At 36.4% G+C, this 21,852-nt stretch overlaps 1 long non-coding RNA gene across 1 annotated transcript; it reads right to left on the bottom strand.

The window, feature by feature from the left end:
• Positions 1–19,111: 19,111 nt before the first annotated feature.
• On the bottom strand, positions 19,112–20,681 carry LOC149193351 (uncharacterized). The gene is made up of 3 exons (XR_016254942.1): positions 20,559–20,681; positions 19,734–20,473; positions 19,112–19,609 (listed from the first exon to the last, which is right to left on the bottom strand). It is a non-coding gene; the product is annotated as an uncharacterized LOC149193351 (long non-coding RNA).
• Positions 20,682–21,852: the final 1,171 nt, after the last annotated feature.

Raw genomic sequence — 21,852 nt, 5'->3', positions numbered from 1 at the left:
AGTTTATTCAGTTCATTTTACGGTTGATCTTTGATTAGGTTTCGATTTCCAGGTCCTACCGTATGTAATCTCTCACAATTCCCTAAATGCAAGCTATATGCCAAAAAGTATCATTTCGTTCGATGAACACTAACTACGAGAGAGTTGAGAACTTTTCAATCAAACAAAATGACCATAAACAATCAAGAACCACTCTAATGCAGCTAATGGCAATAAACGAAACTTTTCTTTAAAGTCACTAATCAATGAAAAGCTCTAATTTCCATTAACTAATTCAACGCAAAAGAGACTGTTCGTTTTCTTTTCAATGGCAAAGTGCACTAAACAAATTTTGAGAGATAATAACACCGAGTAAAAGAGACAAATTTCACTCAATGAGAATGCAATCAAATCCCCAAAACACCAAGGCAGTCCTTCAGAACCAAGAGAAGATCTCAAAGACCTCAATGGGCCATGTAATCTAAGCCCAAAACGAAGCCAAGCGAAATCCAAGCGAAAAGAAGAGAATCACTCGAATAACACAATAAAAAGTTTAACAATCACTGAACAAGTGCAAGAGAGTAACCAAAAAGTTGACTGGACCAACAGAAGACCAAAACTCCTAAGGAAGGCTCGATGCACAAAGCCACTAAATGCCCTAGGGCTAAAATGTGAAATCGGTGGAAAATGGCAGACACCCAAAGTATGCAAATGTAATCTATGCACACTTTTCATTCATATCCTGAAAATGAGAATTCTAATTATGCAAGTGTGATCTATGCAAGAGAATTCTCAAACACACGATGATTCTAATGTAATCTAAGAACCAATCAAGTGCAAATCAAGAAAAACGGGTGAGAGTTCCAAAGATCATAAAATAAGAACACTCAAAGGCGATTAACACTCATACACAACTAAAAACAAAAGCAAAAAGATGCAAAATTGTGAAAAGACTGAGACAAACCTCCAAGTAATGATCAAAGGAAATCAAACTAATAATTTGCCAAAAAAACTCAAAACCAGTCAAACAAGACTCTAACACACTCAAGTGATTGAAAAAGGTGTAGCTAGACACAAAACCCAAGCTCGGAAGGCTGCAAACAAGCAAACTGGAAAAGTTCACAGGCTTGGCACGACTGTCAGGCGGAAAACTAGCGCCAATTGAGGATTGGCGCGGGCTGTACACTGGCAAGTGGCGCCAATTGGCACGACTGTCATGCAAAAAAGAGCACCAATCAAGTTTGCTAGCTTAAAAATAAAAACAAGCAGTCCAAGGCTTGGTCGACAGTATCCAGACAGACCAGGCAGCAAGAGACAACAGAGCATCCAACCTAGAAAGCTATCTAAGCAATCAAAACAAGAGAAACCAAAGAGACAAGACAAACTCCAAGTTGTTTAGTTCGTAAACCAAACCAGAGATTGACTGAAGTGGCGTTGATCTACTTCGCTAATGCAAAGCAATAGCGTTTCGAAGGCTATCTGGCTGTACTTCAGGCTCTGTCTAAAGTTTACAAATCAAACAACAAGCTAACTCCCCAGTGGAGTCGCCAAATTGTTGTGGAGGTAAATCCCCTCTACGGACAGAGGTGATCCCTACTAGCCCAAATGGGGTCTAGCAACAATCAAACAACGCTAACACGCAGGTTCCTAATTGCAAATCCAAGACCGATGATGAGGGCCTACCTGGATTCCAACGCAAATATTTGTAGAAGAGTCGTCGCTCCCGTTCCTTTGCTCTGGACGGTCACAATCCCCACGATCCTCGTGAACAAACACCTGCACATGCAAATAACGACACAAATACAAGCATAAAATCCAACAGATGCAACTATATATCAGTCAGAAAGGATATAACTCAATCATCATTACAAAAGACAATAAGAGTGGAACCATAATGATAGTCGTCTATTATTATTGATAAACAACAAAGAAGAATACAACCATAGTTTTGACGTCAAATCCTCCTTTGGCTGGGTGATCAGCTACACAAGTCTTGCAAAGCTTGTTGGGATGGGAAACAAGCCTCTCTCTCCTTGGTGACAAGAATCTCCTCACTTAGATTTGGCCTTATGGATGCAAAGAAGGCTCTTGCAACTTCAATCTCTTGAACTCCTAGAACTCTTACTATCACTAGCACTATGCTGGAACTAGCTTGCTCAAGGCAAAAGAACAAGCTTTTATAGATAGAGGGGAAGGAGAAAAGATCAATCACAATTTCCATGGCATTGGCTTTATCACTTAGAAGCTTCCATGAAAGGTGGCAAACCACTTCCCTTCTATGGAGATTCGAAGCCAAACCATCCTATCTCAACATGGATTCAGTCGGTGAATGGGTTAAGGAGAACCTTTGGAAGTTTGTTTGTTAAAAACTTTACCCAACTGGGTTGGTGCAAGTGCGACTCTGAGACAGAGCACCAACTGGCGTGCCCTCTTTAGAGGATTTCCCCCATTGGCGCGAGATTTCATTGTACACTGTGGAACCGCGCCAATGCAAAAAGATGTCTTTTTATGGGTATTCTGTAGGAGATGTCTTCAGGGCATATGAAGCTCATACTTAGAGGAATATAATGCAAGTGGTTTCAGGTCATGTCACTTCTCACAGGTCCCGAAATGAGTCCTCCAGTGTGCGGGAGAGGGGTAACAGGGACGGTGACAAACGGTGACAAATTACTGTGTAACAATGGCCCCTGGTCAACTTTCCTCTTTTTCCTTTATCTTTTGACCACAGCCCTATGCTTTGGACTATAAAATACATCCAGGGGTGGTATTTCCTCAACCTTCAATACAATGTCTTCAGAAGGATTCTGTGGAATTATTTCAATATCATGCTGAGTGTTAACTATGCCAACTGCCCCTTCAATTGTAGTACTAGTAACAATAGGCTCTTATGTTGCGAGTGATTTTGGTATAGTGATGTTTTGGGAGTCATTCTGGTTCTTAATCTACTGATCAAATTGCTCCCATTCCTTGATTAAGTTGGCATCAATATGCACATTGGTATCTAGGAACTCGTTGGTATTTTCATTTTTCTTCTCTTGTTCGTGAATCTTTTCAGTAGTGTGTTCTTCAATGTGGCCTTCTTGCTGCACCATAGGGGTAGTGTTCAATAAATCCAGAGGTATGGTTTGTAACCTCTGTGTCCTGAACTGCATAAACTTATCTATCTCCCCTGCTCCCAATTTGATCCTTGCTAGATGTTTTACCTGTGAAAATGACTCAGCCGAAGCGAACAAGTCATCATAGTGATCTTTCTCATGTTCAAATTTTGCAAGTTTCACTTGAGAGGTAAAGTTGTAAGCCACTTCGTTTGGGTCATATTGTCTCTTAGGGATGACTGCTAACTTCAGAATTTTTATCTTCTGTGCTTCTTTCTCAACATGTTTGAAATCATGCAGTGAGTAAGTACCACAACGGAGGGGAAATGTAGGCCACATTTGTTTCTTGGATTCCTTGAGGTTCTTGGACATTCTTGTTTCCGTTATTTGGTGAGCTAGTTCTCTGGCCAATAGCTTATGAGGAATGTAAAATGGGAGAACATGTGGATCTGTAGCGCTACCAAAAAGTTTGACATAGCTGAACTTTTCTTCACCGAACCAACTATCGATTGATGTTAAGTCAATGTTGGCCTCATCGAATAACCGAGGAGTAGGTTTGTTGAATATGGCATGATGGACAAGTAAAACAAAATCATGGAAAATTATATATATATGATCTTTATAATGGGCCTTCTACAAATACTTATGATAAATGTGAATAGGAGTTGGGTCTTGAGGAGTCCATTTCCAACATAGAATGGGGAAGTCAGAATTGAAACAGATGGTATCCATAATGTAGGCGCTCATATAGAATGGAGGTAATGTCTTGGTAGTTACATACCTATTTATTCTATAATCAAGGATTTGGTTGGCCATTTTATCTGATAAAATGGTTGCCTAATCCATGATAAAAGAGTTAATTTCTGCTTCCATTAAAGGCACCATTTCTATGGAGAATCTAGCTGAATCAGAGGCTCCAAAGAGTCTACATATCATAGCACCAACATAGCAATAGGGAGATGCTAAAGAGTCCACGGAGTACATACCAGAGGATTCATGCTTATGCTTGTTTGGGAAATGTCTCCATTGCTTGATAGGGTCCAACTCTACATCGTTCTCCTTTGTGAAAGCTTCTAAAAATGCCTTGTTGTAATGTTTCCGGGGGTCCGGCAAATGATACATATTCCTGACATCTTCTGCCCTGAATGTCCCAAACATCCTTCCATCGGCTGTAAAGAATGCTCTATTAGTTATGTTGATAATCTCTATTACCCATCTCACCAGGTCATTGTATGGTAACACTTTCGCACGGGCCATTATTTTGTGGAGGAAGGAGCTAGCTAAATCCCTAAGAGTATTTTCTAATTTATCACTTGAATTAGCCATTCCTATTTCTTCTTCAATTACAGTTGGATCCTCAGCTTTGAGTAGATTATATATGCCCTCCCATGAAGTCTTGCCAAGGCCTAAACATGTAGTATCAACTATCAGTAACAACTTTGCTGGTTCTTCTTTCGTTATGACTGGGACCTTTACTTTCCGAGATCTCTTAGACATTTTTGCTGAACTAATCATTTCAGATTCGTTCTGCAAAATGAAACAGAAGGATGTAATAGCAAAAATACTTGTTAAAAGCTAATACACAACGCACAAGACTAACAACAATTAAGTGTAATAGATGCTATGGATCTATGATATATTAAGCCACCATAGATGAAATCCTTGAAGGATTCAACCATAACTGTTTTTTAATGATTTCCCCATAACTTCCAACATGAAACTTTAATGCCGTGATGGTATGTCGCATCGCAAATTAATAACGGTCCTTTTTAGAATGGGTATCGTGACTTCCCGATTGACGATTAGTGATAATCGCATATCGCAGATCGAGAGTTACAAGTGCCATGCTTAAATGGTTCCTCTGCATGGTTGCGATTGCGATCAGTGGTGAGCTGGCATGGGGAGGCGACATGCTTTAAAATTGGTAGATCGTTTAAATTTTGTTTATAATTGACTTATAACTTTAAACTGCACATGTTCACAATACTTCATATTTTACCTTTATCGAAAGTGCGCTATATGATAATGAAATCACATCAGAAGATTTCAAAGGAGCTTTTGGGATGTGTCTTATGATTTTAGCGATGCGTGATTATGATCGGCTTATCGCATCGGAGGTTTTCCATGGAACACTTGGGACATTTTCTTAACGAGTAGTGATATGCGATTTCCAATAGAGTTATCCCATCGACGAATCTCAATGGCACACTTTTAAGTCCACCGTTGAGATAAAGGATATGCGCGATGCGACAATTCACTTTTATAATTATTTCCTTTGATAAATCTTTTTATGATAAGGTTTAATTATGACTAAAATCCGATCGGATTTCCTTAAAAGGAATTCCATGGGTTCAAAAGTTTTGCAAATTGCGATTGCGATTTTAATCTACCCTAAAAGCAAATTTTTATATGACCTATTATAAAAATTTATTTTCAAACGTTTTATTGATTTTATTTATATTCTAAAGGGGACCTATTTCTTATTAAAGTTTTATATGAAAATTTTTGAAATGGGGAGGGTTGTTGTATAGCACAACAATTAACGATTCACTAGGAGAAACAATTATCTCTGAAAAATAATGCAATATCTAAAACTTTCTTAGTTTGGAAACAATTGAGGATAAAGAAAACCATCTAAGAATAGCTAAACAAAAATTAACTCTGAATAAAATAACATTTTTTTTTTGGAATTTATTTTACAATCTCTTAAAAATAAAAACATTTTGGTTTCTTCAAGCTTTGATTGGTTGATAAAGATAAAGTAGGGGGCTCCTCCAACTTAGTTTTTAAATTTACTCTTTTGTCACAGGTAGTGCCTCTGCTGCCAGCAAACATCTATAGTCTCGACAGGGTTACCTTTTGACCATCAATCATTCATTGTCCCATCCATCTAAGAGTATAACTTTTGAAAGATAAATCCATAAAAATATGTTTACATATATATTTTTTGATTTTATATTCTTTTAACTTTTTAAGATAAAAAGCCATTGTCCTGGTTTGGGAGCCAGCTTATAACAATGCCATTCACTGGTTGTAATTGAACTGAACAAGCTGGCTTGTAATGAGACCCCTTGTCTTATGATTATAAGCCATTACCCTGTTTTGATATGCAGTATTGGTAATGTCAGTTTAATTAGTTCCCTATGATCATGGTAAGTAGGCTCATGATGAGACCTCTTATCTTTTATATCAAACATATTTTAGAATTATACTCTGAAAAATCATAAACTTAGTGGATGGGGTGAATGACTTTCTCCTTAAGAGTTTATGGATGACAATTTTTTAGAGTTATGGATGCTAAGTTTGGAAAAGTCTTTACTTTTTACAAATAACCTCTCTTAACTTTATAAAACTTAGAATGATTTACAGTATTTTCAAGGTTTTGGAAGATTTTACAAACTTTAAAGAGGTTCTTAGAGTTTCATGTTTTATTCAACTTTCCAAAACTGTAATCATTTCCTTAAAAGTTTCCACCTATTGAAAGCAAGTATTCACAATATTCTCTCAAAGAGCTTTTCAATAGTAAAAGGCCAATGGAAGACTATTTACAACATTATTTTCTAAAACAAACAAACTTGCATAAAGAATATATACAGGTAAGAAGGGGTTACCTCCTTAAGAAAAGAATTTCTTTAAGATAAGTCCATTCACAGGAAGAGAATCTCTCTTTCCTGATAAATATTGCAATATGAATATTGATGAGCCTATCTTTTCAATGATTTGAAATGGTCCAAGCCACATCTTTTGAAATTTAGTATGTTTACCTTTGTATTCATGTGCTTTGTCCCATTTCAACATGAGATCACCAATTTGTAATGTTTTTGAGCCGGTAGAACTTGCATCAAAAGAAGATTTAATGACTTGTTGATGTTTAGCATGAGTGATTTTGGATTTTTCTATTTCTTCATCTAATTTAAGGATTTGATCAAATCTTACTTGAATAGAGGAAAAATGATTTTCTTCAATAAATTGTACTAGGGCTAGAGATGAGAGTGCTAAGTTTGAAGGTATTACAACTTCTTTCCCATACACTAAGTTAAAAGGAGAAGTACCTATTGAGGCCTTCTGAGTTATGTGATCTGCCCATAATGCAAATATTAAAGATTTATGCCAATTCTTTTGATTTTGATCAACAGTTCTTTTAATAATCTTAATGAGATTCTTATTAGTTGACTCTGCCAAACCATTACCTTGAGGATAGTAATTTGCAGAATATTTTAATTTAAAACCTCTCTTAAGAGAAAATTCAACTATACTACTCCCAGAAAAATAAGATGCATTATAAAAAATAAGGGCATTAGGTACACCAAACCTGGTAATGATGAATTGATCAATGAATTCAATGATTGCATTAGAATTGGCTACCTTTAATGGAATTGCTTCTACCCACTTTGTGAAGTAGTCCGTGGTTGTAAGGATGTATCTGTGTTGCTTGGAAGAATGTGGAACAATCTCTCCTATGATATCAAGCCCCCACTGTTCAAATGGTTGCTCAATGTTTACTGGTTGTAAAGGAAAGGCTGGTTTCCTTTGTCTCCCACTAGCAGTTTGACATATCTTGCATTTCCTGACATAATCATGTGCATCTTTAAACAAAGTGGGCCAATAATATCCAGCATGTATTATCTTGTGAGTTGTAGTATCTCCTCTAAAATCTCCACTTGCCGGACCATCATGTAATTCCTGCAAAACCTTTTGTGCTTCAGTTTTTTCAAGGCATCTTAATAAAATTGAATCATAATTTCTTCTAAATAACACATCATCAATGATTTCGAAGTGTTTTGCTTTTAATCTTAAGGCACGTTTGTTTTTGTAACTGAAATCAGGGGGAGCATATCCATTTTTCAAGTAAAAGATTAGATTAGCATACTGAGATTCAGAATTTATGATACTTATCTTGTTCACTTGAAGAGTATTATTTGAATCTTCATGTTTTGGAATATTAGAAGCTCCTACTAATAACCTGCAAAAGCCTTGTCCTCTAACAATTTTCGCTGGTTTAATATCAATATCATACTCTTGTAAGGCTGTTACCCAGTTAGCTCTTTTCTCTCCTACTTCCCTTTGAACTAGCAATTGCCTCACTGCAGAGAATGGGACTATTACTTTCGTGTGTGTTTTTAGGAGAAATAGTCTAAAGTGTTTGATAGATTTAAACAGAGCAAAAGCTTGTTTTTCTACTTTTGAATAGTTGAGTTTAGCACCCTGCAAATTGGAACTAAAGAAGGATATAGGTGCTTCTACTTGCTGATCATTGATTTGTGTTAAAACAATAGCATAAGATGTTTCAGTGGCCAAAGTATACAAAATAAAATGATTAGAAAAATTGGGAGTATTCAATGCAGGAGCATTAATGATTGCCTATTTGATTGAGTCAAAGGCTTCTTTTTCATTATGTCCCCATTTGAAAACTGAATTTTTCTTAATCATAGTTTGTAAAGGTAAGACTATATGAGAAAAATCAGGAACAAATCTTTTTACAAAATTTATCTGTCCCAAAAATGATTGCATTGATTTCTTGTTATGTGGTAAAGGAATATCAGAAATCTCTTTTATCCTGTTAGGATCAATATATATGCCATCTTTGGATACAATAAACCCTAAGAGTTTGCCTTCATTAAGAGCAAAGAATGATTTCTTGGGATTTAGAGAAATCCCATACCTTTTACATCGTTCAAAGATCTGTTTTAAATCATGTAAATGATTGGCCCTTTTCTTGGAAAAGACAGTTATGTCATCTAAGTAAACAACAACTGACCTATTGATCAAACCTTTGAAGGCTATATCCATGGCTCGTTGGAAAGTAGCTCTAGCATTTATCAAACCAAAAGGCATTTTCTGATAAGCATATGTTCCCCATTTAGTTCTGAATGTAGTTTTTAGTCTATCATCTGGATGCACCAGTATCTGATTGTATCCTAAAAAACCATCAAGAAAGGACATTAACTCTGAACTAGCTACTGATTGAAGTATCTGTTCCATTGTTGGTAATGGGAAATTATCTTTTTGACATGCCTTATTGAGATTTCTAAAATCTATGCAAATCCTAATATCACCATTCTTTTTCCTTACAGGTACCAAGTTTGAAACCCATTTAGAATGTTTGACCAGGAAAATTATTTTAGCTTTTAGAAGTTTATTCAACTCTGCTTTGATTTGACTTTCAAGATTTGGGTGAATTTTCCTTAACTTTTGTTGTACAGGTTTCTCATCAGAAATCATTGGAATTGTGTGTTGAATGATAGAAGTATCATAAGTTCTCAGATCTTCGTAATTCCAAGCAAAAATATTTTTGTATTTGTTTAATAATCTGATGAAAGCAAATCTTTCTTCTGATGTGAGTTCAAGTCCTAGATTGACATTTTGTGGTTTGGCCTCAGTGCCAAGATTTACTAATTCAAACCTTAAAGTAGAACTTTGAAGTTTTGCATTAGTGACCTTTTTGAATCTATCTTTGATATCATAGAGATCTTCTAGCTTGACCACAAATTTAGGAATAGAATTCTCATTTAGTATTTGTTTTAGCTGAAGATCATGATCGCTTTCATCGATTATCTGATCATCATAAGATATTTCAGAGGTCAACAAATTTAAGATGTCTTCATCATGATTAAATACCTGCCAATTGGTGACATTGTCTGGGACAAATGGCCAAAAAATTAATTCAATTGAAAACCTATCTAGACTATAATCCTCTGATGGAAGGAGCTTAGAAGCAACATTAGCCAATAAATCAACTGCTGCATTCTGAGATCTAGGAATAGGGGAAATATTGAATGCCAGAAAATGAGTTATGAGATCTTGAACAAGGGATTGATAATGTTTGAGATGACTTGAGAGACAATGAATAGTATTCCTTACTTGTTTGATGACAATTTCAGAATCACCAAACTTTCAGATATTGGATATTCAGGCCTATTGCTTTATAGAGCCCTTGAATCAATGCCTCATATTCTGCATTGTTATTGCTACACTCAAATTCTAGTCTACATGATAGCATAGTTTTTTTCTCCTTCTGGACTAATTAAAATACACCCTGCTCCTGCACCGTCATTGGATTTTGATCCATCAAAATATAAAGACCAAAATAAAGGCTTATTTACAGATTTATTTACAAGTTCATCAGTAATACTAACACATCTTGAGGTATCAGAATGACAGAAATTTTCAATTTGTGATGTGAAACTATTAACAGGAAAAGGTGATTGTTGAGCATTAAAATTTCTAAAAAATGACTCAGCTGAGTAATTTCCAAGAATATTGTTATTGAAAGCTATAGGTTGGTTTTCTTGTTCAAACTCCGTTACTGTATGAGTCATGTGTTTTTCCCGATCTATTTTGATTTGATTTGGTTTCTCTTTATAGGGAATCCACATGTGAGACCAATCAGTGGAAATGTAACCATGGAGTTTCTCAGACCAATCCCTACTTAGAATTAAACCATAAAATTCAGGGATGTCAGCAATCAATATATCAATTCTTTGAACTACTTTGGGATTAGCTGATAACCTAATAGTAACTGAATTAATCTCTCCTAAAACTTGCACTTTAGTCTGATCTAATTGGACAATATGAACTGCAGATTTCTGGGGCTTAATGTTTAATTTGGAGCAAACTGAGGCTGGCATTATGTTTGATGAAGCCCCTGAATCTATCAGGCAGTTATGCAGATTTCTATTATAGATCTCATAAGTCAAGAGAAAAGGAGGAGTATGAGAATTAGACCTATCTCTGATCAAAACAACATCAGTAGCATCTACCTTATCCGATGGTGGCTTACCTGATCCTTTAGCTGCCTTGGATAATACACTGGCTGGAAGAGGAGAAGAAGGTACCACATTCAATTCTTTTAGTAACAACTTCTGTTGATGTTTGAGCTTGCTAAGTTCATGTAAAGAAATATTTGCTCGAGTCTTCTTCATGTCTTCTACGATGTTATAATCCATAGAATCAGAAACTACTAACGTTTTAGATGATGATGGAGGATTAGAGGATGATGGTTGATTTTGGGTAGGTACAACTGGAGTTTTCTTCATGGGAGCTTTGTCTTTAGTAACAGGGCTTGAATTTTTCTTCTTTGGATTTGTTTGAACAGGCTCTGCTGCATTTTTACTTCTGGTATTTACCGGGAGAGCTTCTTGTTCACTTTCATTATCAGAGTTAGGCAAAATAAAGTCCCACATTCCATGACATTCAACTATTTCATCTTCTTCCATTTCCTCTGATGATAAAACTATGTCTTCATCTTCATCATCCTCTAGATCTGATTCTGCATTAGATATAGCATTAGGTGGTTTAGGGTTAGTTGACTGATTTCTTCTAAAGTTTCTAAATGGTTTTTTAGTAGAAGTTTCAGCTACCTGCTTTTTTATTTCCACCATTTCATTGGACATAGTTTTCAGAACCTTTTGTAAACCTTCCATGTCATATGGGTCTTTAACTGCTTTCTTTTTTGAATCATCTTTGAAAGTAACCTTTTTGGATTTTCTTTCTTCAAGAGCGTTTTTCTTTTCTAAAGCAATGATATGTTTTTCAACAGCGATCACTTCCTTCATATTTTCTGCTAATGTGGGTTTGGCAACCCTATCAACGAAGATGGCTATGTTTGAAGGCAAGGTAGAGATATACCATTCGCTTCGGACTTCTTCACTAGGCTTGGATGTTGCAGGAATTTTATTCAACAGTTTATTAAATCGGGAGTTGAAGTCTTTGATGGGTTCCTTTGATTCAAATTTCAGATTGGAGAGATCATTAATCAAAGTCGCTGTGGACCTATCATCTCCAAACTTAGTTAAAAATTGCTCCTGAAAAGCATCCCAGCTATTGATGGATCCTGGTGGTAATGAAAAATACCACAATCCAGTTGCCCCTTATAGAGTGTATGGAAATAGCCTAACAACAACGTCTTCTTCTGTTACCCCATTCAAGTTTATTGATAACATAAAATTATTTATATGTTCTTCTGCTAGAATGCCAATGTCCAGATTAAACTTTGGGAGCCATTTTTCAGGATGAGCTAGTATTTGACTCAAGGGTGCACACATTGCGACACCTCCTGGATTGGTCCATGGCCTTGGTTGAGGTTGTGCCATTGTTGTGCTAATGGTAGAAGAAGGTGAGGAGGCAGTTGAAAGTGATTGGGTAGAGGATGTTAGAGTACTTGTACCCTTTTGGATTATGATTTGGAGTTGTGAAATAGATGGATGACTTTGCAATGGTTTAGATGGAATGGATGATGATGAGGAAAGAGTCTCACTGTCAGACTCTACAGGTGTCTTCCTAGCTCTTTTTCGACTTGGCAGAGGAAATTCAGTTGGTAGAATACCAAGCTTTTCACTCTGTTCTCTAGTAAGAGGTTGGGATGGAATATATTGCGAAGTCACACTACCTTGGGATAACTCAGACTGTTCTTGAGATATCGAAAACCCTTGGAGTTTATGAATCAAGGACTGTACTTCAAGGGGTTCAAGAGAAGAATTGTCAGGTGTGTTTAAGGTTTCAGCAGTGAGTGTTGTATTTCCTTTTCAACTTCTCACTTAAAAATAGGTGATTTGGAATGCGAAGGAGAAGTTGGAGGAGATGGTGAGGGAGTTTTACTCTTAGAATGGCTTATGGATTTGGATTCACTCACCATTCACAGTTCATGCCCTCCTTCTAGTGCCAAAAATGTTGATGCCTCTAAAATTCTGGCACCGACATTGGGGATAACCGCCCGGTCCGGACCTTAGTACAACTCCTTTTCCGTTTGGTGTGGTGGCTCGGATATTATGGGACCAGTTTCCCATATAATGAATGGTTTGATAGATGATTGTTTTATAATGTATAATAAGGATGATAAGTGCTTTAACCTATAACTCAAAAATATACAAATATACTTATCTAACCTGGTAATGTATTAACAATGTGATTTCTGATTATTCCTAACAGATAAATAATCATATAGATGACTTACTTATCAATAGAAAGATGCATTCATATATAATGATTACTTTGTTTAAGAAGTTAAATAAAGTAATTATAAAAACATATCACATTCATAACAATGTATATCGCTAACATATATCTTTAAAGTATAACAATTCTAAATCTTCAGAAATGACATGATAAAGAATTGCTTGAAGAGCATACATATATCAACAATAGCAACTTTTAAAAGGAATGCTTCATCATATAAGGAAATAAGACAAAAGAACAGTGATAGAAATACTGCATGCATTTGAGTCTTTCCAATGTAAATAACACTCTGATTCCACTTTCTTATTTGAGAAAACTTCCTGGAGATACAAAAGTATAGGTCTTGAAAAAGTTTCTTAACAAAAATGTAGAACCTTGATCCATTACTGATAAAATATATTTAGAAGTACAAAAGTGCAACTTCTCAAGTCAAATTTTATACAAATTGAGGACCCTTTCTTAAAAGATATGAAAGGGTTTAAATAATAAAAATAAAAACTAATTGTCAATAAAAATCGCTTTGAGCTGTTAAAACTGCAAACATGAAAATCTGGGATCTGATTTATGAAAATAATAGTGCGATAGCCTTTGAACTGATTCATTGTATCTAATCCTTCTCTTGCACTTGCAGCTGACAAATTGAGAGCATTTCATGAATTTCCGGAGGATGACTTAGCCTAGAATGTAGTTAACCGGTGTATGTGGCATCTGAGAGCTCGGGAACCATGTGATTGACAGTGTCGGCAAGGCATTTGGTGGCCATCTGCTGGCTGTGCGGCTTGACTAGGAAAAACCAAAATGCATCCCAAGTCAAGTTTTGTAATTTGCCGATTTGTTCTTCTCTGTTGGCCAGGTCCTTTCTCCATTGATTTTCTAGCGCTTTTGCCTTCGGGAGCTTCCCTGGGGAGCAATCGGAGATCAAGTTAGCTCCATATAAGTTTTCATTTACCAACTCGATCACACTGTTCATTGTAGCCCTGGCTCTGGAAGTAGCTCTTTCGGCCTTTATTAACTGTGATTGCCACTCTGAAAATAAGACTTCTTTGTGCGATTCTTGGATTTTCGGTAGATTAGTAGCCATGCCTTCTTGTGTACTTTTCCAAGAGAGAAATCTTGTGACCTTATCATCTGCGTTTTCAAATTCTAACTTGGTGTCAACTGCCTATTCAATGAGTGATGCAGTGATGATGCACAAGGGGTCAACCAATGATATTTTATGGCAAAGGATATTCAGTTGCCGAGATAAGGCTTTAGTCACTTCCAGGGCTTCTTTCTTGAATTCATCAATGCTCAGATAACTTTTGAATTTCTTTGCCTATAATTGCAACTGTGCAATTTGTTCTTCTTTGGTCTTCTTTTCCTGTTAAAGTGTCACTTGAAGCTTGCTGAGTTCTTGAGACAACTTTTGTTGTTTCTGGAGAGCCTGCTGATTGATCTTTTGTTTCTCTAGATTTAATTGTTCTTTCAGTTGCTCATTCTGTTGTTTTTGCTCTGCTAGTTGTTGCTCAAGCTTTCTGATCTTCTGTTGTTCTACTGCTGTTTGCTCTTCAAGTTGGGTGATCCTTAGATCCTTTTCTTTGATTAGTTGGCTAACTTCGGAGGCCTTGTCCATTGTAGCGGCTGTATAGGCACCTGCATATTGAGATAACTTAGTTAAATCCTCAGAAGGATTAACTTCTGAGTCTTTCCATACCACATTCATCAGTTTAGCTTGAGGAGTTGAGAATGGTCCCTGGTTAATTTTCCTCCTTTTCCTTTGTCTTTTGACCACAACCCTATGCTTTGGACTGTAAATCACATCCAGGGGTGGTATTTCCTCAACCTTCAATACAATCTCTCTGGAAGGATTCTCTGGAATTATTTCAACATCATGCTGAGTGTTAACTGTGCTGACTGCCCCTTCAATTATAGTACTAGTAACAATAGGCTCCTGTGTTGCGGGTGATTTTGGTATAGTGATGTTTTGGGAGTCATTCTGGTTCTTGATCTGCTGATCGAATTGCTCCCATTCCTTGATTAAGTTGGCATCAATATGCACATTGGTATCTAGGAGCTCGCTGGTCTTTTCATTTGTCTGCTCCTGTTTGGGAATCTTCTCAGTAGTGTGTTCTTCACTGTGGCCTTCTTGCTGCACCATAGGGGTAGTGTTCAATAAATCCAGAGGTATGGTTTGTAACCTCTGTGTCTTGAACTGCATAAACTTATCTATCTCCCCTGCTCCCAATTTGATCCTTGCTAGATGTTTTACTTGTGAAAATGACTCAGTCGAAGCGAACAAGTCATCATAGTCATCTTTCTCATGTTCAAATTTGGCAAGTTTCACCTGAGAGGTAAAGTTGTAAGCCACTTCGTTTGGGTCATACTGTCTCTTAGGGATGACTGCTAACTTCAGAATTTTTATCTTCTGTGCTTCTTTCTCGACATGTTTGAAATCATGCAGTGAGTAAGTACCACAACGGAGGGGAAATGTAGGCCACATTTGTTTCTTGGATTCTTTGAGGTTCCTGGACATTCCTGTCTCCGTTATCTGGTGAGCTAGTTCTTTGGCCAATAGCTTATCAGGAATGTACAATGGGAGAACATGTGGATCTGTAGTGCTGCCAAAAAGTCTGACATAGGTGAACTTTTCTTCACCAAACCAACTGCCGATTGATGTTAGGTCAATGTTGGCCTCATCGGATAATCGAGGAGCAGGTTTGTTGAATATGGCCTGATGGATGGGTAAAACAAAACCATGGCAAATTCTATATATATGATCTTTATAATGGGCCTTCCACAAATACTTATGATAAATGTGAATAGGAGTTGGGTCTTGAGGAGTCCATTTCCAACCTAGAATGGGGAAGTCAGAATTGAAACAGATGGTATCCATAATATAGGTGCTCATATAGAATGGAGGTATTATCTTGGTAGTTACATACCTATTTCTTCTATAATCAAGGATTTGGTTGGCCATTTTATCTGATAAAATGGTTTCCTAATCCATGATAAAAGAGTTAATTGCTGCTTCCATTAAAGGCACTATTTCTATGGAGAATCTAGCTGAATCATAGGTTCCAAAGAGTCTACATATATTAGCACCAGCATAGCAATAGGGAGATGCTAAAGAGTCCATGGAGTACATACCAGAGGATTCATGCTTATGCTTGTTTGGGAAATGTCTCCATTGCTTAATAGGGTCCGACTCTACATCATTCTCCTTGGCGAAAGCTTCTAAAAATGCCTTGTTGTAATGTTTCTGGGGGTCCAGAAAATGATACATCTTCTTGATATCTTCTGCCCTGAATGTCTCGAACATCCTTCCATCGGCTGTAAAGAATACTCTGTCGGTTATGTTGATACTCTCTATTACCCATCTCACCAAGTCATTGTATGGCAACACTTTCGCACGAGCTGCTATTTTGTGGAGGAAGGAGTTGGCTAAATCCCTAAGAGTATTTTCTGATTTATCACTTGAATCAGCTGTTCCTATTTCTTCTTCAATTACGGTTGGCTCCTCGGCTTCGAGTAGATTATATATGCCCTCCCATGAAGTCTTGCCAAGGCCTAAACATGTAGTATCAGCTATCAGTACCAACTTTGTTGGTTCATCTTTCACTATGACGGAGACCTTTACTTTCTGACATCTCTTAGACATTTTTGCTGGACTGATGATTTCAGATTCGCTCTGCAAAATGAAACAGAAGGACGTAATAGCGAAAAAACTTGTTAAAAGCTAATATACAGTGCACAAGACTAACAACAATTAAGCGTAATAGATGCTACAGATTTATGATATATTAAGCCACCATGGATGAAATCTTTGAAGGATTCAACCATAACTGCTTTTTAATGATTTCCCCGTAACTTCCAACGTGAAACTTTAATGCCGTGATGGTATGTCGCATCGCAAATTAATAACGGTCCTTTTTAGAATGGGTATCGTGACTTCCCGATTGGCGATTAGCAATAATCGCAGATCACAGATTGGGAGTTACAAGTGCCATGCTTAAATGGTTCCTCTGCATGGTTGTGATTGCGATCAGTGGTGAGCTGGCATGGGGAGGCAACATCTTTTAAAATTGGTAGATCATTTAAATTTTCTTTATAATTGACTTATAACTTTAAACTGCACATGTTCACAATACTTCATATTTTACCTTTATCGAAAGTGCGTTATACGATAATGAAATCGCATCGAAAGATTTCAAAGGAGCTTTTGGGATGTGTCTTCTGATTTTAGCGCTTATCGCATCAGAGGTTTTCCATGAAACACTTGGGACATTTTCTTAACGAGTAACGATATGTGATCTCCGATAGAGTTATTACATCGGCGAATCTCAATGGAACACTTTTAAGTCCACCGTTGATATAAAGGATGTGCAAGATGTGACAATTCGCTTTTATAATTATTTCCTTTGATAAAGCTTTTTACGATAAGGTTTTATTATGACTCAAATCAGATCGGATTTCCTTAAAAAGACTTCCATGGGTTCAAAAGTTTTGCAAATTGCGATTGCAATTTTAATCTACCCTAAAAGCAAATTTTTATATGACCCATTATAAAAGTTATTTTCAAAAGTTTCTTATTATATTCTAAAAGTTACCCATTTCTTATTAAAGTTTTATATAAAAAATTTTGAAACAGAGAGGGTTGTTGTATAGCACAACAGAACCCATGAAATATTTTCAAGAATTAAACTACTTAACTCTTGCTTAAGAACATAACACCATTGATTATCCACCATGTGCATAACTATGTAAATTTTAATCAAACTAGTGCGATAACTTATCTTTCTAAAGGCTGACTCCTTGCCCCTGTATTGTTAACGCCTGTATAATTTCTTGCAAAAAGTGGTCAGAATGGACTGTCACTTCCTTTGTCTTCACAGTCTATCTCACTACTTAAAAGAGAATATGCAAAATCTCCCTTCGAAACGTAGCGCTGCTGGAAAGTAATAACACTCTTTTAACACGGTGACAAGATGTACTTTATTCTCCCCGAAGATTGATCTCATCCAACCGTGATTCAAAATAGAAGCTGTGGGAAGCATTATTCCCAAGAGGCTCATAGCACAGCCAGGCCGCTGGAAAGTAATAACACTCTTTTAGCTCTATGATTATCCACTATGTGCATAACTATGTAAAGTTTAAGCAAATTAATGCGATAACTTGTCTTTCTAAAGGCTGACTCCTTGCCCCTACATTGTTAACGCCTGTGTTTCTTGAAGATAGTGGCCAGAATGGACTGTCACTTCCTTTGTCTTCACAGTATATTTCACTACTTAACTCTCTCTTCGAAAACTAGCGCTGCGGAGAGTAATAACACTCTTTCTGCTCTTTTAGCACGGTGACAAGAATTACTTTATTCTCCCCGAAGATTGATCTCATCCATCCGTGATTCAAAGTAGAAGCTGTGGGATGCATTATTCCCAAGAGGCTCATAGCACAGCCGGTCTGCAAGTCGGGCTCTGGCTCGACCTAGTTGTTGTTACACTCCAAAAAAAACCCTTCGTATCCACCAAGAAAGGAATTTCAAATGATAAGATAAGGATTTAATTAGTTAAAAACTTATTTACAGCCGATTCTTGATGGACCGGTTAATCATATACTATATTAATAATGTTTTTACTCATGGTAACTACATGAGTTTCTTACGGGTAGGGATATTACAGAGAGGATCACAACAAATGTTTGTGTTCATTTCGACATGCATTGTAGGTCTTGTTTTACTAAAATGATCCTATAAACTTTCAGAATGATGACATAAATCATATTATGTAGAATGCTCTATTTATTTACTAAATGGTTATTTATAAAATTTGGTAAGGGCAATATTGGATTTCACTTGGCTTTTATTTAGCAATATTTATTTTCTTTAGTTTTTATTTGAGAAATATTGCGATGATATTATGTCCGTAGAAAATGAAATTAAGTTCTTTCCAAAAATTCATATAAAAATGGGAAAAAATGATCACGACAGATCATACATTCGTTTATATCTTGATCTCATGAAGTAAACAAACAAACATTCTGAATGGATTCCATGTTTTTTTTCAATAAATCATATTACTACCACTACATTTTTCTACCAAATACATTATACATAAATTTGAATGGTGTATAAATTATCTTAAATCTAGAAAAAGCAAAATACAATATACATGAGGTGAATTCTCAAGCAAATTATATTATACATTAAATCTTGGCACTGTAATTTGGGTCATGGCAGCACACTACCAATGAATTTTGTAATCATACAGCCAATACTGTCGTTGTTTTAATTTTGGCCATGGCAGCAAATTACTACTGAATTCTGAAATCATGCAACCGATACTGTTGTTGTTATAATCATTGTCAGGGAAATCAAGAAGAAGCTCTAAACATGCTGTGTAATTCCGAGCTACACCGAGCTTCTGCTTCATGTCTTTTTCCCACTGTGTCGAGGTATCGGGTCCAATCTTTCTATGGTGTCGAGGGATTGGATTTCTGGTAAAAGTACATGGGTGAGGGATCGAATCCCTTCTTAAACAGAAACTCCTTCAGAGGCGTGCTCCCAAAATTATTAATCTTGTTTTCCGTAACACCCTGCAGCTGTCAGCCTTTGTCGGACAATGCGAATGTTAGAGGAACAATAATTGTAACCGGTACTTTGACCATTTCAGAATTCGAAACCCTCACATTGGCATTCATCAATGAAGTGTGCTGAATATAATTGTTTGTTACCTGTTTCGTAGAATTGCATGCAGTTGGATAATAGTTTGTTCTTCTTCCTTTGGAAATGAGCCTCGTTGTCTCAGATAATTTGTTGTGCAGTGAAAACGACAAGTCAGTCATGGATTCACTCAAATTCAGCAAGTAAATAGGAGCTTTGCTGCCAAAATAACGAAGAAAGAGGAGACATGTTTATGCAAATACATAAAACTACGGCTGCATAGGTTGAAGAAAGATTTTACAACTGACAATACCACAGAACATCTACACGATCTGCTTATCCAATGGGACAATCAGTAGCGCTGATTGTGCATCGGGTGTCACATTAACAGAAGGCAAAGATGAAGCCAATATCATGGACAAAATTTAAGAATAATTAATGACAGCTTTGAATGAATCGTTTGATAGGTTGAGTAGTTGTGGATGTTATTCATTTGGAAGCTAAATGTTGAAGTACACATGGACTCAGGGTTACAAAAAGTAGAAAACGCAGTGGAGAATTTAAATTTGAGACAACTTTTATCAGCATCTGAAAGTGTTGAGGTGAATCTGTTTTCGAAATCTAGAAGAAGCTCCGAACAGCCTGTGTAATGCCCACCTACGCCGAGCTTCTGCTTCAAGGCTTGCATTTTCTCACTGTGTCGAGGGATCGAGTCCCATCTTAAACAAACACTTCTTCAAAAGGGCGTTGCCAAAAATTTTGACCTCGTTTTCCATTCTACCCGCCATCTGTCAGGCTATGTCAGACCAATCTGCAAGTGCAAGTATGAGTAGAACAATAAATACGTAACCCTAAAATTGGCATTAATTCATAAACCGAATAATTTTTTTTGTTACCTGTTTCGCAGAATCGCCTGAAGCTAGATGATAGTAGGCTCTTCATCCTTTGGAAATAGGCCTTGTTTTGATATCGGGTCTCAGATAATTTGTCCACCGAAAACGGCAGCTCTTCATTTACATAGATGCACAGAGATTCTTTATAGCTATCTGTGTTTGATGGAAAAAGTTGCCGTTTACGTTGGACAAATATGTGAGATCCATATCTCTGTATATCGTGATTCGTGACGGTGTTCACACGGTGAATCACAGTTCTCTCACCGTTTAAAAACGAAAGACAAAATAACTCATATCTAGAGGGGCACATGATATGAGAGCATTAGATAGCTTAGCAGATGCAGCAAGCTGTGTGATCAACCACCAAACCAGAATAATAAATAGCAATGATATAATAATAATAATAATAAATAGCAACCAACCAGAATAATAAATAGCAATGATATAATAATAATAATAATAAATAGCAACCTATACGATCCACCTAAGTAGCCCTCAATATTTACCTACTCAATTTGCAAGATAGCTGCCACGTCCAAAGATCACGTACCTTACATTGCACAATATTGCAGCAGATGATCCGCTGCAACCAGGAATCTTTTCAGAAACGCGATGGAAATTCGCGTATATTAAATGCATATCTGTAAAGCCATTCACATGCAAGGCCGTAGAGAGGCACTATCGTGTCGTGAAGACCAGAGACTACTCTGGATCTTTAAGGAAAAAAAAACATTAAACTATGAATCTTTATTAAAAGGCAAAAATATTTCATATTTGGATTTGAAGGACGATAGATGGTTTGTTAAAAAAGCAAATAATTACTATTTAAAATAAGAATTAGGGTTCTTAAGAGTTTGATATTTCTTTCTTCTTAGTTTTATTTTGATTTTGATTTTTCTTGGATTTAACTTCTTCCTATTCTATCTGAACCGAACCCAGTGCGTACTTTTTTATATATACATTTTTCTCAATTCAATATTCGTATTACATTTTTAATTTTAAAATGCATAACATTAATGCAGCACATAATTAATAACTATGATCAATGAATATGGCAGGCTATTTAACGATGATGATAATAATAGATGAATCTTCGGTAAACCTCTTTGTGCCTACTCCCATCCATGCACCTAACCTATTATTGTTTGTCCGTAATGTAAGTTAATGCTCTTTGTTTTGATAAACAAATATAGTATAGTTAATATTTTTTTTGGAATGTTTAATTTTTTTTTGAATAATAAATTTGAGTTTGGTAGTTTATTAAATTTCCCGTTGAATTCAAATAAATATAATCCAT

This window comes from Pinus tabuliformis, chromosome 2_2 (genome assembly GCF_031772625.1).
Source record: "Pinus tabuliformis cultivar Carrire ecotype Pingquan chromosome 2_2, CPIR1, whole genome shotgun sequence".
In the NCBI taxonomy this organism is placed as follows: Eukaryota; Viridiplantae; Streptophyta; class Pinopsida; order Pinales; family Pinaceae; genus Pinus; species Pinus tabuliformis.
The sequence above is the reverse complement of the archived record's forward strand: the minus strand, read 5'-3'. Positions and strand labels throughout refer to the sequence as shown.